Genomic DNA, 16,408 nt, shown 5'->3' on the forward strand with positions numbered 1-16,408 from the left:
GAGCCTGATGCGGGGCTCGAACTCACGGACTGTGAGATCGTGACCTGGCTGAAGTCGGACGCTTAACCGACTGCGCCACCCAGGCGCCCCTTAAAAAAGTTTTTTAAAAAAACTAAAATGCCCAGGGAGAGGTATTTTTTTTCCTTCCTTGATGGCATTTTAATTCACATCATCACAAGTTAACAGATAGGACCAGCTAGTCCTCCCTGGATACAGTCAGGGCTGACAGTGTGGAGAGCCAGGTAGGATGAGTCACAGGAGATGAGGGTCTATCATGACTCAGGACATAGGACAGGCTAGCTCAGACACAGGATGTATGTTGTCCGTGTCTGTATTCCCAGGGCTTGGACCAGAACTGGGACTTCACTGTGCCAAAGGACATGAGCCAGGGGCAGCACAAGTTGCTGGGTATCAAGCAAAGGGACAGTAAAGGAAGACTGGAGAGCTCTCACCAGTGTCTTCAGTAAGAAGTAGAGTGTTGCTGGGGCACCTGGGTGGTTGAGTCATTTCAGTGCCTGACTCTTGATTTTGGCTCAGGTCATGATCTGTTGAGTTTGAGCCCCGAGTTGGGCTCGGTCCTGACAGTGTGGAACCCGCTTGGGACTCTCTCTCTCTCCCTCTCTCTCTCTGCCCCTCCCCTGTCCATACATGGATGTGCTCACTCTTGCTCACTCTCTCTCAAAATAAAAAAAATAAACAAAAAAAAAAAAATAAACAAAAAAACAAGAAGAAGAAGAAGAAATAGAAGTAGAGTGTCCCTGGTCAGTTTTTCACTTTGTTTTGTCTTGGCCGTCCAAATTTATGCTTTACTTATTGGGATGTGTGACACCATTCTGGAGCTGTTAACCTTTGCCTTAGTTCCTATCATATGATAGTAATGAATTTCAACTTATTATGAAAACATAGGCCAGACATAGGTTGAAAGTTTTGTTTTATTTTGTTTTGTGTAGCTATAGAGCTGAGCCTTAAGAGTGTAGGATTAGAACTGGGTCTAATCTCCAGCACTTTTTGATCCTGGGCACCTCACTTAACATTCAGTATCCTCATCTGTGAAATGGGAGAACAGTAAGGATTCCTTGTCAGGATTGTTGAGGAGATCAACTGAGGTAATATTTAAGACAATGTGCAAAGCAGAGAGCTCAGTACAGGTGTTAATTAGTCATTATCTTTATTGTTCCCTCATTTGGCACCTCCTTCATAGCAATTATGGTACTGAATTCTGGGTGGCCAGCATTACCTTAGGTTTACCAGATGTACGTTTGGGGGGGGGGGGGGCGATTGATGGTGGGTGAACAATGGATGGATCTACCTTATATCTTTATTTGAAGATGATGTAGTCACAGTCTGGTTTTTGTGAGGCAGCACAGAATAGTTTAATGGTTCAATTAGCTCCTTGAGGAGATACATGGTGCTTGAGATATGCCAAATAAGCAGCATGCAACCTCTGTGGGGAGAAAAGAAGTCAGCCGACTTCTTGTGAAGACACAGCTTCCTGCAGAGCCAGATGTAGTTCACATTTTCCTCTTGCTTTTTCCCAATAGAAGTGCTCAGGGGGGATAAACTTTACTTAACCTAATTAATTTTAATCACAGCTTTCAAATCTCATACTGTGAAAAGAATTACAAATTGGAATACATTAATAGAAGCCATAGTTTATGCTGTAAGCTAATCATGAAATGTGCATTTACATTTTCTGCATGAGTTTGCAATTACCATTAAAATAAAATTCCGTTATGTCCTTTTAAATTACCAAAATGTGAAGAGCAGATTGAGCCAGGCCCATTTTTGTGCTAAATTACTAGAAGAATGTCTAAATTTCCAAGAATCAGACAGCTTCTTTCATTTGAGTTGCAGCAAGGAATGATTTTCAGTCATCTGCTCCAAGCTATTTCTGTTTTTAAATAATAATCTTTTAAACTAATTGTGCAAATGCTTCACCTGCTTTCATAGGTGGTCCATTGAGTTTGGTACAGAGGACAAATTATATATATTACATTATTATATATACATCTGTATAAATATCTGTGTGACTGTGTGCATACATACATGTGTCTATACACATACAGGTGCATTTAGATCTATACATGTAATTTTGCTTTTAGGTTCCATGTAGGCTTTTATTTTATGGAGGTATGTATGGAAGTAAATGCTTCCTGGTTCCTCAAAGGATCTGAGGCAGTTTAGAGGAAACACAGAAGATGCAGTAATAAGATTTTAATAAAGAATAAGTTCCCAAGTCAGAAGACAATGGCAAGACGTCGGCAGAGTAATGTCATTGCCTCTACGTGTGTAGGGCTCAGCAGTCTTTTACCTCCTTTCACACACTTCCTCCCACTTGGTCCTGTGGTAGGCTGCACAGGGGGGATCATCTCCATTTCACACATGAGGAGACTGTGTCAGCGAGGGAAAAGAGTGGGTCTTTCAACTGCAGTCTGAGGCTCATTCTACAGGAAGGCTCTGGGAATCTAGAATCACAATTTTTGAACTATGAGGTCAAGGGGGAACAGGTGGGCATGAGTGGTGACCACGTGCCAACAGCATCCTGGTATCTCGATATTAGTGATGGTGAGGTACAGGCTCCCCAGGGTACTTTATGAAGCTTCAGCTGGTTTGTTGGCCGTTTGGGTGGACTCATTTAGGCTTTAGTTTCCTGAGAATATTTTATATTGAATTATCCCTGGGGATGTTGCTAGTAGCTCACTGGCTGGTTCTCTAGCAAGGCACAGAATCAGCATCCCACAACAGCAGCAATAATTATAATAGCAGCTTCCAGTTATTGATTACTTACTGTGTCCAAGACCCTTTGTCATATTATAGTCTTCCCCTTCAGTGCTCTGTCTCCTTTTTTTCAGGTAAATATTCCATTGCTGCCGAAGTTTCTATTCAAGATGGCTTGAAGATGCCCACCAACCAGTTTGTCTACCTGTGCACATGCCAAGATCATGAGGGCTCTTACCCCTGGCTGGGCTACATGGAGGCAGAGGTACCAAGAGAGCCAGGACTCTTTTTCCAGGAGTGGTCCAATTCCAGATACTAGATCTCCTTTAGATGCCAGCTTCTGACCTGCTTCCTCCTGGCCTAGGCCTTCCTTTATTCATGGCTGACATTACTTGCTTTGGAAGCAAACATCAAAAGAACTGGGGCGTCCGGGCGGCTCAGTCAGTTGAACGTCTGACTCTTGGTTTCAGCTCAGGTCATGATTGCACGGTTCCTGGGATCGATCCCCGCATTGAGCTCTGTGCTGCTGGTGCGGAGCCTGCTTGGGACTCTCTCTTTCCCTCTCTCTCTGCCCCTCCCCCATTCATGCTCGCTCAAAATAAATAAATAAAATGTAAAATATATATGTATCAAAAGGCCCTACCCTAGGATACCTCTGGCCCAAGCACAGAGCCTGGATCTCATTCATCATCATAAAGGACAGTGGACAGTGTAGGGTACCTGAAGGCCTTGGGCTTTCAGATCATGCAGACCTGAGTGTGAACTCTGGCTTCACTGTGCACCCACTGGGAGGTTGGGTGATTTAGTGAAATGCTCTGCACTTCAAGTTCCTCATTTGTTAGCAGGGATTTATAGTCTGCTTTGCACAGGCTTTGGCTGAAGATGAAATGTGACAGCTGTGTAAAGCTTAAATATGGTCCCTGGCACATAGTCAGTGATAAGTACCCCCCCCCCCCCCCGACTCTGAGGCTCTGCCCGGACCCTTGCCTGAGCTCCCGCTTCCTTTTTCTGTGCCCCTTAGTATCTTAATTCCTGTCACAGGAGGTATTTGGGCCTATTTTCTGAGCAAGTGCCAGCCCCACACCACCATTTCTACCTCCTTCTGCCCCACTTCCACCCTTCACTTCTAGGTCTGTGGAGCCAAACCTGAGGGTCCGGACTCCTGCTGGATGGGACCCTATATCCCAGGGACATGGAAGATCCAAACACAGTCCTCTGGCAGACTCTGCACTATTAACTACTGATTTGAGGGCAGTGAATCCCCTGTGGTCTGTCTAGGGGGCAGGTGATCAAGACTGTGGCAACAAGGGCGTTAGACCTTGCTGCTCAAAGTGCGCTCTGTGGACGGCAACACTGGCATCACCTGCAAGCTTGTTAGAAATGCAGAATCCTGGGCCACTGAATCAGAATCTGCGTCTTAACAAGATCTCTGGTGATCCATTTTCTGGTGGATATCAAGGCTTGAGAAGCCCTGGACTGGACCCCAGAAGACAAGGGCCCCGGGAATCATTTCTACAAGAGAACGTGGATTCTTCATTCCAGGGATGAGCATTGGTTTCTAACAGAGAACCCAATAGGTATGTTCAAAACATGCATTAAAGTCAAACTTATCTGTGTAGGAGTCAGTTTTGTCTTCTTTCTAGGTTGTCTAAAGCAAACCTTTGAATCTTTCTCTAAGACTCACAAATAATACAGGATGCTGCTACCTTGCTTCAGATTAACTTGCTTGTCCTCATGCCATTCAGTTAAGTCTCCCAGACCATACCTACCCCAGCTCTTTCCTATCATGGAAACACAATCACACACACAAAGGCTTACACATATACATAGATGCATACACATACATGGACATACATTACACAAACGCACACACGCAACAGGGGCCATGCCATTTCCCACTCCAGCACCTAAGCTTATGTTGTCTCATCTGCCTGGGATGCCTTCATGCCCTCATTTGGCTGAATTTTAGTCTTCCTTTAAGTTTCATTTAAAGTGTCAGTTCAGCGGTGCCTGGCTGGCTAAATCAGAGGAACATGTGACTCTTGGTCTTGGGGTTGTGAGTTCGAGCCCCACGTTGGGGGTAGAGATTACTTAAAAATAAAATCTTTAAAAATAAAATAAAAAAGTGTCAGCTCAGCCAGAGTCACCACTTTGCTCCAGCAAGGGATTTTATACCACGGCTGTGTGATGGTATTTCTATCATCACCACACTGCATTACAACTGTTCTGTTTATGGCTTGATCATGTCCTGGAAACACTGAACCAAGTGAGGGCAAGGGCCAAGTTGTATTTATTCATCTTTGTATCTCCAACACCTAACGCAATGTTAGGCACATTGTAGAATGCCCTGAAAATGCTTATTGCATAAGTGAAGTGGTAAAAAGCTTAGATTGTTCTAGTGGCTTCGCATTTTGTCCTTTGAAATTTAATAAGAATGGAATAAAATTACTGCAGACTCAAAGCATTTGGGGAAAATTCCGTTAAACCTTGCAACCCAAATGGAAAAAGCAGATCAAAGGGAAATTAGATGGCAATTTGTTTTTTAAAAAAATCTGCAGCGGCATTTTAATTAGAGAATATTCTTCTCATTGAAATTAAGAACTCCCAGGGAAATACTTGGTATGTTAGAAGATCTCTCCTCACATTTTTCCACCAGCCATTGCAGGACCTGCTGAGCAGCCTTTGTGAAGGAAAGCTCCAAGGAGGACAGGACACAGCACAATGAGACGCTCAGCACTGACACAGCATTCTGCACTTTGCACAATTAAGGCTCTCACCTCTCCTCACCCTGCAGGGAGAAGGTGGCAGTATTGACAGGTCTTGATGGCTGAGGTAAGAGGCTCTGAGCATAACTGACCTGCTTGATGCACACAACTGGACTGTCACAGGCACAGCTCAGCATTCTGGATGCCTTTCTCATGTCAACCAGTCTTTCCCTTACCTTGGAATGTAATCCCTTTCGACATATACATCACACTCTAAGGTTCTTCATAAGGAGGCAGTCTGGACTAGATCAGTGTTTCCTAGAGGTGGGATGTCACAGAGCAGTAAAATAGTTGAAACTAAATTTAAGGGTGACTAAGTTTAGAATTGCCAGTTTTATTTTGCTGACCGGAAATGCTAAGAAAATCTATGATCAGAATTATGTCATAAAAGAAAATAAATGTTGACATTAAAAAAAAAAATGATCCTGGGGCGCCTGGGTGGCTCAGTCGGTTAAGCATGTGACTCCCGATAGTGGTTCCGGCCATGATCTCGCTGTGGTGAGATCGAGTCCCATGTAAGGCTGAGCATGGAGCCTGCTTGGGATTCTCTCTCTCCTTCTCTCCCTCTCTTTCTGCCCCTCCCCTGCTCGCACTCTCACTCTCTCAAAATAAATAAACTTAAAAATCCCAGAAAAAAGCTCAACTTTTAAAAACCTGAATACATTTAGCTTTATGAAAAACTCACCACATTTTTATTTTATTTTTTTCTCATTTCACAGCAGGCCAGTGACAATGAGCAATAGTTTGGAATAGTGTTTAGGAGATATGGGCTTTGTCAATCTTTAATATGCTAGATTCATGTATTTGTTGAAATCCTGAAGCCAAGCTTTCAGAGCAGAAAAGTGAGTGAAAGCTTGCGTGCTGGCATTCCACACCCAGGCCAGTCACTAGCTTGCTCCTTACATAACTGTGGCCAGAGGCACAACTCACTCAAGCCACGACTTTTCCAGAATCGGTGTGTCTCAGCTTTCTGTTCATTAAAGAAGATGGGGGACTTGAAACCTTGGTGTGATATTTCACAATGTGTTTTACGTAGGATTAGGCTAAGCAAATGTTCTGAGCTGAAGATTTTGTCCCGTCATGTACCCTACTCTTATTTTTGCTTTGTCCGCACAAGAAAAATAAAGAAGATAACTTAGTACTGAGATGTGAATTTGGGGGCTTATATGCTAAGGGAAAATAAAAATGAACACAAAACTTTGTGTACATTATAAGAAAATTATGGAATAAAAAGACTAAAAATAATTACAGTGATTGGTTGATGGAGGGGGGTTGTGGATAAATTTCTCGTACATGTTTTCCAAGTTTTGTTACTACATTTATATTACTTTTGGAATTGAGAGTAATTTTGTAATTATAAATAAGTGAGAAAAACTGAAGAATGACATCTTTACTGACTTTTGGGGATGCCACTGAAATGCTGTAAAAGCAAGCTGCAAACTAATGAAAGTTGTGGCAGACTGCGTTTGCCAAAGATGGCCACAACAACATCGTCCCTCCCACAGACTCCTCTTACAAAGGACCTAACACTCCTCCCATTGAGCCCTTACCCTTGAACGTGGACAGATCTTTGTAATGGCCTCAACCAACTGAATATAGTAGGACTCAATGTGACCTTTGAGGCTAGATTATAAAAATGCCACATACCTCTGGTCTCCTTTCGTGGGACACCACTGCTTGAATTCAGCTTCCATGCTATGAGGAAGTTCAAAGAAGCAGCCCATGTGGAGATACTGCAGTTGACAGTCCAAGTGAGGACTGCCAACTGCCAGACATGTAAGTGAAGAAGCCTCCAGATGATCCAAGCTCTAGCCTTTGAGTCTTTCCAGAGGCCTCAGACACCATGGAGAAGAGATGGCTGTCCCTTCTGTGCCTGGGTTAAATTCCTGATTCATAGAATCCCTAATTCTAAGCAGACTTAAATGATTGCTTTATATCTTTAAGGTTTGGGGTTTGTTACATAAGGAATATATGTGTAGTATAATTCTCTTTTAGTAAAATTAATAAGAGCAAAAATGAAATCCCTGTACATCCATCTATCTATCTATCTATCTACCTATCTATCATCTATCTATCTAAGACATCTATACAGTTGACCTTTGAACACTGCAGGGTGCTGGGGCGCCACTCTACCCACCACACAGTTGAAAATCCAAATACAATTTTTGACTCCCCCAAAACTTAACTACTTAACTACTAATAGCCTACTGATGACTGGAAACCTTACTGATAAGACAGCTGATTAACACATACTTTATATGTTATATATATTTTATATACTATTTTCTTATAATAAGCTAGAGAAAAGAAAATGTTATTAAGAAAATCATAAGGAAGAGAGGCGCTGGGTGGCTCAGTTAAGTGTCCGACTCGTGATCTCGGTTCAGGTTATGATCTCACGGTTTGTGAGTTAGAGCCCCATGTCGGGCTTTGAGGTGACAGCCTGTTTGGGATTCTCTCTTTCTCCCTCTCTCTCTTTGCACCTCCCGCTTGCACATGCACTCCCTCTCTCTCTCTGAAAAGAAAGAAATAAACTCAAAAAAAAAATGAAAATCATAAGAAGAGAAGATACATTTATAGTACTGTACTGTATTTACTGAAAAAAATCCACGTATAAGTGGACCAGCATAGTTGAAACCTGTGTTATCCCAGGGTCAACTATATATACAAAAACACCCCTGTACATGACACATAACTACAACAATTGTTATCGTGTTAAAATAAACAGAACAAAATTTACAACTTTAACCACTTTTTGGACTTTTTAAAAAATATAATTGACACACATCATTTTAACCATTTTTAAGTGGACAGTTCTATGGCATTACGTATATGCACACTGTTGTGTAATCATCATCACCATTCATCTCCAAAACTTTTCCACCTTCCCAAACTGAAACTGTACCCATTTTAACACTAACTTCCTCCTCCCACCCTCCCTTGGCCCCTGGCAACTGCCCTTCTGCTTTCTGTCTCTATTAGTTTCACTCTTTGAGGCACCTCATACAAGTAGAATCATATAGTATTCGTCCTCTTATGACTGTATTTGTCTTCTTATGACTGGCTTACATCGCTTAGCATAATGTCTTACAGGTTCAACCATATTGTAGATGTGTCAGTAGTTCCTTTCTTTTTAAGGGTGAATAATACTCCGTTGTATGTGTATACTGCAATTTATCCACTCCTTTGTCAATGGACACTTGGGGTTGCTTCTACCCAAGTGTTGTAAACAATGCCATTGTAGCGTAACGTACAGACTTGTCGAATCACTGTTGTACACCTGACACTAAGGTAACATTGTGTATCAGCTACACTTCAATTAAAAAAAAAAATAACGCAATAGTAAATAATGTTGCTATGAACATAGGTGTGCAAATATCTGTTCAAATCCCTGTTTTCAACTCTTTTGGTTATATACCCAGAAGTAGAATCTGGGGAACATATGGTAATTGTTTTACATTTTTTGAGGAGGTACCATACCGTTTTTCAGAGTGACTGTACTGTTTTACATTCCCACCAGCAGTGCCTAATAGTTCCAATTTCTCCACATCTTCAACAATACTTGCTATTTTGGAATTTTGTTTTTTATTTTTTTATAACAGCCACCCTAGTAGGTGTAAAGTGGTATCTTATTGCGAGATCTCATTTTAAGCATTTTTTAAAATGTTTATTTTTGAGAGAGAGAGTACGAGTGGGGAGGGGCAGAGAGAGAGGGAGACAGAGTCCCAAGCAGGCTCTATGCTGTCAGCACAGAGCCCGATGGGGCTTGAACTCACAAGTTGAAATCCTGACTTGAGCTGAAATCAGGAGCCGGATGCTTAACTGACTGAGCCACCCGAGCGTCCCATGAGATCTTATTTTCATTTTCATTTCCCTAATCATTAATGTTGAGTATCTTTTCATGCGCTTACCGGTCATTTGTATATTTTCTTTGCAGAAATAGCTATTTAAGTTCTTTGCCCATTTTTAAATTGGGGTTTCTGTTTGTATATAATCTTTTTACTGTATATATCCATGAACAAGGCAGAGGCAGAGAAAAACAGCCAACAGAGTGTTACCTCAGAGAGTGTGTGCTGTGAATAAGGAGACCAGGAAAAGTGAGTCCTCTTTGCCTTTTATGTCATGTATTGCCATTGGTTTTCACTTGTCACCAACATGTGTCATTAATTGAATAAAGAAAAAAAATTAAAGAAATGATCAATACAGTGTCATTTTGCTTACACATCTTAAAATATCTGACTTGAGGTTGTTTTTTTCTTAAATAGTACAGCCAAGAAAATGAAACAGTCTTGAGCTGACCCTGGAAGCAAATTTCATAGGTAGTATTTCAATAATGAGAAGAAAACTTCATTGTTCTCGCTGAAGATCCTTGGCCTGCCTTTCCCCTTCTCTCCCCTCCTCCCTTCTGGAAAGAACTCAGACTAAGAGAGGAGCCTGTCTCTCTTTAAAGAGAGTATTTGTTTCCATGGTAACTTGCCTTCTTCATCTTCAGAGTTGTAAACTGGGAAATTCTATTACAGGCTTACCCAGGCAGTTGCTTTTGAAATGGTGTCTGATATTAGCTATTTGTTTCATTCACCTTTGCTGCTCAGGAATCTTTTGAATTTGGTGATTCTGTTTCTATCAAATGAAGGAAGTAAAATAAAGCAATATGAGCTGATTATAATTGGTCTGAGTGGGCCTGCTGTGCATTGTCGTCAGGAACTGTCGCTGGCTGTGTTGGTGGAGCCCCTGGGTGACTATGTGATGTGTGAGGCCCAGGCCCACCTCCGCACTGATGCCCGCCAGTGGAGCCCAGCACACAGAGCTGCTTGGGGATGCCCTGCAAGGTCAGCTGGAGAAGAAACAGAAACTACCTCTGTGGTCAAAAAATGATGTCTTGTTAATGGATTTCATGTCTTATCTATGAGATTCTGATATGGGCAGGTGGAGTTATTACACTCCTGCTGTGAAAGCAACTGTAGTTCAAATAGGTGCAAATAAAGTAAGTAACCAAATTATCTGAGGCTGGTGATTTTCATTTCTGTAGTAGCACCATAGTATGCTTGGAAAGCTTCAATTATTGACTCTTGGAATAGAAGGTTTTGAGGGTGTTTATTGACCACTGTGATTGCTATGCATGAAATCTATATGGTTTTTAATCTTTCTGAACCCTCAAACAAATGACATGTAAATCAGTTTACAGACAGAAAATCTCTTGAAAGCACCTTTTCTACTCAGGAAACTCAGCTACTTTATTTCATAGGAAAGCAACTTCATGAGATGATCCTGGAAAAATGACATTCTATTGGTTTTCCTTTCTTTAAAAAAGCTAATTGCTAATCAACAGTTTACCTCCAGCTTCTAAACAGAGTTCTTAGGTGACATTAATATTTAAAAATATTTAGATTGGGATGATGAAAAAGTTCTGGAAATGGAACGTTGTAAAACAATGCAGATGTACTTAATGCTACTGAACTGTACGCTTAAAAATGGTAAAATGGTTAAAATGGCAAACTTCATGTCATGTGTATTTGCCACAGTGAAAATAGTATTTAGAATTTTCCAATTGGAAAATACAAAAGTTTTTGCAATTGCTAAAGAGAAGTACATTAAGTAAAACACAATTATCTGAGTCTTAGACTCCTAGCTTTTTTTACCAACTTTTTTGAGGTATAATTCAAAAATTAAAAAAATTGTATATATTTAAGGTGTACACCTTGAGGGTTTTTTTGTTTTTGTTTTTGTTTTTTTTTCTTTAGCATGAACGGGGGAGGGGCAGAGAGAGAGGGAGACACAGAATCGGAAACAGGCTCCAGGCTCTGAGCCATCAGCCCAGAGCCCGACGCGGGGCTTGAACTCACGGACCGTGAGATCTTGACCTGGCTGAAGTCGGACGCTTAACCGACTGCGCCACCCAGGCGCCCCAACTTCAGGTTTTAATACATGTGTATATTGTGAAATGATCACCACAATCAAGCTAATTTCTTTTTAAGTATTAATGTCTTTTCCTTTTATAAAAAAATGTTTATTTATTTTTGAGACAGAGAGAGAGAGAAATGAATGAGGGAGGGGCACAGAGAGAGGGAGACAAAAGATCAGAAGTGGGCTGTGCACTGACAGTAGAGAGTCTGACGCAGGACTTGAACTCAGGAGCCATGAGATCATGACCTGAGCTGGAAGTTGGATGCTTAATGGACTGAGCCACCCAGGCGCCCCAAGCTAATTAAGGTATCTAGCATCACATAGTTGTCATCTTCTTTTTTGTGTGTGTTGGGTGTGGTAAGAACTCTTAAGAACTACCCTCTTCACAAGTTTTAAGTATACAATACATATTCTTAACTACTGTCACCATGCTGTACATTATTAGATCTCCAGAATTTACTCATCTTGCCTGAAAGTTGTACCTTTTGACTAACGTCTCTTTATTTTCCCCATCTCCCCTAAGACCCTGGCAACAACCATTCTACTTTCTATTTCTGTGAGTTTGACTATTTTAGATTCCACGTGTAAATGAGATGATGAAGTATTTGTCTGTGTCTGGCTTATTTTGCTTAGCATTATGTCCTTCAGGTTCATTCATGTTGTTGCAAACGGCAGAATTTCCTTCTTTTTCAAGGCCAAATAATATTCTATTGTACACACTCTCTTTCCCTTTCTCTCTCTCCACATTTTCTTTATTCATTCAGTTGTTGACATTTAGGTGTTTCCATGCTTTGGTTACTGTGAATAGCCAAATATCTGTGGGAGTACAGATATCTTTTTGAGATTTGGGCTCCTCACTTTCTATGAAGCTTTCCTTCATCCTTAAACTCAGGCTCCTCAGAAAATTCCAAATTTCAGTTTCTTTCATCATTTTCAGTTCTGAAGCATTTATAATGCTTTCATTTGCCCATGAAAGATGAGAAAAGTACTATGTTCCGTAGCCCCTACCCCTACAGACATATTTGTATTACTCTGTTCCCAACTCATGCCTTGGAGGAGTCTGCTGTCTCATAAGGATAATCAAAGGACATAAACGATCCCAGAATTGCAAGGGATCTCTGTGGCCACCTCAACTGTTGTCCTGCCAAAGTAGGCTTTCCTCTCCGGCATCTCTGACAGGTGGACAGTTTTTGCCTACTTCCAGTGATGAACAGCTCTTCACCTCACAGGCTGCCCACTCTACCTTTGATCAGTCTCACTTACCACACAGTTGGTGGATAGTTTGTCTTGGCCCTGTGTCAAGCACTGGAGACACCAAAGGGAACAACATGAATGTGGTCCTGCTCTCATAAAATTTACATTAGAATGTTTTTCTGTCGTTTAGGCTGAAATCTTATTCCTTTACCTGAAGGTCACTTGCTCTAATTGTATCTGCAGTCATAAAGAGTGCATGATGCCACTAGTGAGGGCCTGCCATGGGCAGCCCAGTGCCAAGAGCCCTGGTGGCTTCATTTCTTTTACTCTTCACAGAAATCCTATGAAGCAGAGACCATCACTGTCTCCATTTTGCCACTGAAGAAACTAAGACTTAAATGGTTATGTATCTCGGGGCACCTGGGTGGCCTAGTCAGTTAAGCATTCGGCTTCTGATATCAGCTTAGGTCATGATCTAGCAGTCGTGAGATTGAGCCCCACATCAGGCTCTGTTCAGCACAGCCTGCTTGGGATTCTCTCTTCTCCTTTCTCTCTCTCCCTCTCTCTGCCTTTCCTCTCAAAATAAATAAATAAATAAAAGTTATGTATCTTGCCTCACTAAGATCATACGGTTACTATCTGTTTCTGCATTTGTATTCACTCATGCATTTATCAAACACTGGTTGGGAATCTACTGTGCAACTACTTGGCAGTGGAGAAAAACTTGGTGGTAGCTGTCCTAAAGAACTCATGGACAGGGGTGCCTGGGTGGCTCAATCGGTTGAGTGTCTGACTTATGCTCAGGTCATGATCTCGCTGTCCATGAGTTCAGGCCTCGTGTCCATGTGTTCAGGCTTTGTGCTGACAGCTCGGAGCCTGGAGCCTGCTTCAGATTCTGTGTCTCCCTCTCTCTCTACCTCTCCCCCGCTCATGCTCTCTCTCTCTCTCTCTCTCTCTGTCAAAGATAAATAAACATTAAAAATTTTTTTTAAAGAACTCACGGACAAATGGGGGAAGATATCAAGCAAACGAACAGGTATAATGCAGTGCACTGGGCTGTGCTCTGGTGGTGATGACAACTTGGAGGAAGGTCTCTCATTGAGTCTATGGGTCCAATCAGGCTCCTGATCAATGCAGCCAGCCCCTGCTGGTTTCTGTCACACATCTGGCCCTCCAATCCACCCATCACCTGTACCCTGAGTGATCTGTTCAAACCGTGAATCAGTTTTGTCACATTCACTCATTTCTTTGTTCAGCGGACAAATATTTTTGAGTGCATACTTTGTTAGCTTCTGGTAAATAAATCAGATATGGTCAGCACATTTACAGAGTTTGTAAGGTAGGTAAGAGAAGGATATAGGCAGATGAATAGGATTATTAAAAACAAAACAAAACCATACAACCATGGAGGGAAACAGTTTAACAGTTTCTCAAAAAGTTAAGCATAAAATTACCATATGACCAGCAATTCCACTCCTAGGTATATACACCCAAAGGAATTGAAAACAGGTACTCAAATACCTGTATACAAATGTCCGTAGCAGCATTATTCACAATAGCCAAAAATTGGAAACCCAAATGTCCATCAGTGGAAGAATAGAGAAAGAAAACATGGTAGTATCTATACAATGGAAATTTACTTAATCATGTAAAGGAGCTGAACAGAAGCTAGGCACAAAATATTACATATCATACAATTCTTTTTATATGAAATATTGAGAATAGGTAAATCCATACAGACAGAAAACAGATTGATGGTTGCCTGCAGCCATGAGTTGGAAAGAATAGAGAATGACTGATAATGGTACAGGGTTTTCTTTTGGGATGATGAAAATGTTTTGAAACTAGACAGAGGTGGTGGTTGCACAACACTGTGAATGTAGTAAATGCCACTGAATTATATACTTTAAAATTGTTAATTTTCTGTTCTGTGAATTCCACCTAAAAAAAAAAAAAGAAAACAAAAGAAAACCCCAAAACCCCCAAAAAACGTAACAAAGGAGCCTACTGGGATCAAGGAAGGATTCTCCTAGGAAGCACAGTTTAAGCTGAGACCTAAAGGTCCCAGCTGAGCAAGAGTTAGCTGGGAGCAGGTTGTTGAGAACATGCCACTGGCAAGAAGTGGGTGTGGATGGAGCTGAAGGGGAAAACAGTGGCCAGATGAGGTAAAGATTTGTAGGCCTATAGGTGTCTCAGATCTTATCGTAAATGCCATGGGAAATCTACTGAAGAGTTTTAAGCCAGGGACAGTTACAGTAGTCTACATGTTATGACTTTTGATTTCTGCAGGAATGGATGGCAGGGGAATATGAGGAAAGCAGGGATGCAGGAAGAATGCAACGCACAACAGTGACTTGGACGAAGGCTCCCTGGGGCTGCCAATTGGTCCATATCCCCCCAGGGACATACCTGTCACCATGACCTTGACCCTTCTCAGTTTCCCTGGCCCACCTCACCCTGTCCACCTCACAGCCTCTGCTCCAGCCCTAAGGAAGGACCCTCGGTCTTGAACCTCAGGAGTTCAATAGGTACTGTAGTCTAAGGGTCGCCTGGGTGGCTCAGGTCATGATGTCACGGTTCATGGATTTGAGCCCTGCCTGCATCGGGCTCTGTGCCCATGGCTCAGAGCCCGGAGCCTGCTGTGGATTCTGTGTCTCCCTCTCTCTTTGCCCCTCCCCTGCTTGTTCTCTTTCAAAAATAAACATTAAAAAAAAAAAAAGAGGTATCACAGTCTCTTTCACTTGAGGCCACTGAACATTGTGCTTCTATTCTGAAACATTTCCCCGTAATGTTTGCCTGGCCAACTTCTCTCCAACCTTCAGTATTCAGCCAAGGCATCCCTTCTCTCCAGATGTGGTTCTGGCCCCAGGCTACTATATATAGGGCCCCCCTTCAGAATTCCCTTTAGTACTCTGACCTAATTCTATGATGGCACATATCACAATGGGTGGCAGTTGCCTATTTTACCCCTTTGTTTTTTTTCCATTAACTTATGAATGCCTTAAGGCAGAGACTCATTTGTCCTGATGCCTCGCATCATACACTAGGATAGATGAATTCTTTCACGAGAAAGGAGTCAGCACTCAAGATGGCTCCCCTCGAGGTCTCCTTTGAGTTTTCGGTTAACATCATTCCTTTTTTTTCTCTGAAAATCTCCATTCCCACCCTCCCCACAGATACTATCCCTTGTTGAAATGCTTGCTTCTTTCCATTTTTCAGAATATCTACATTCTTATACAATATTAATCATAGTTCCATAGACTTCTCAATGGTGAACAAGCCTCTCACCGTTGCTTTTGTTCATACAGAGCACAGAATCGAAAATGCTGACATATTTTTCAGTAGGAAATTTTTCAGTATGAAAATTTTTCATATTTTCCTTCCTTTTTCACGACACTTCTAGCTCTTTAATCTGAACACTAGCAATTCACAAATAACTTATTTTTAAGTAAAGATGTATTATTCTAATGGACATTTCACCCTCATTTTGCAGGTACTGGTCAAGTTTTTACTCTTGAGAATCCAAGTTTTAGAAAATAATGTGCCTGGGTGGCTCGGTTAAGTATCTGACTCTCGATTTTGGCTTAGATATTGATCTCATGGTCATGAGATTAAGCCCCGAGTTAGGCTCTGCACTGGGCATGGAGCCTGCTTAAGATTCTCTGTCTCCGGGGGTGCCTGGGTGCCTCAGTTGGTTAAGCATCTGATTTCAGCTCAGGTCATGATCTCATGGTTAATGAGTTTGAACCCCGCATTGGGCTCTCTGCCGTCAGCACAGGGCCCACTTAGGATCCTCAATCCCCTTCTCTCTCTGCCCCTTCCCCACC

At 41.9% G+C, this 16,408-nt stretch overlaps 2 long non-coding RNA genes across 3 annotated transcripts in view; both read left to right on the top strand.

The window, feature by feature from the left end:
* Positions 1–3,236, top strand: part of LOC121029786 (uncharacterized) — a 174,959-nt gene extending 171,723 nt beyond the window's left edge. The window contains exon 6 of the long non-coding RNA XR_005789889.1: positions 2,853–3,236. This is a non-coding gene — a long non-coding RNA (uncharacterized LOC121029786). The remainder of the gene's footprint in view (positions 1–2,852) is intronic.
* A 223-nt stretch (positions 3,237–3,459) lies between these two features.
* LOC121029787 (uncharacterized) lies at positions 3,460–14,926 on the top strand. Of its 2 annotated transcripts, XR_005789890.1 has the most exons (4): positions 3,460–4,295; positions 5,375–5,550; positions 9,507–9,580; positions 9,749–9,857. It is a non-coding gene; the product is annotated as an uncharacterized LOC121029787 (long non-coding RNA). The 2 variants fall into 2 exon arrangements; XR_005789891.1 differs by lacking the exons at positions 9,507–9,580; positions 9,749–9,857 and adding an exon at positions 14,871–14,926.
* The last annotated feature ends 1,482 nt before the right edge of the window (positions 14,927–16,408 follow it).

This window comes from Herpailurus yagouaroundi, unplaced genomic scaffold, assembly GCF_014898765.1.
Source record: "Herpailurus yagouaroundi ecotype Mexico unplaced genomic scaffold, PumYag 139, whole genome shotgun sequence".
Classification (NCBI taxonomy): Eukaryota; Metazoa; Chordata; class Mammalia; order Carnivora; family Felidae; genus Herpailurus; species Herpailurus yagouaroundi.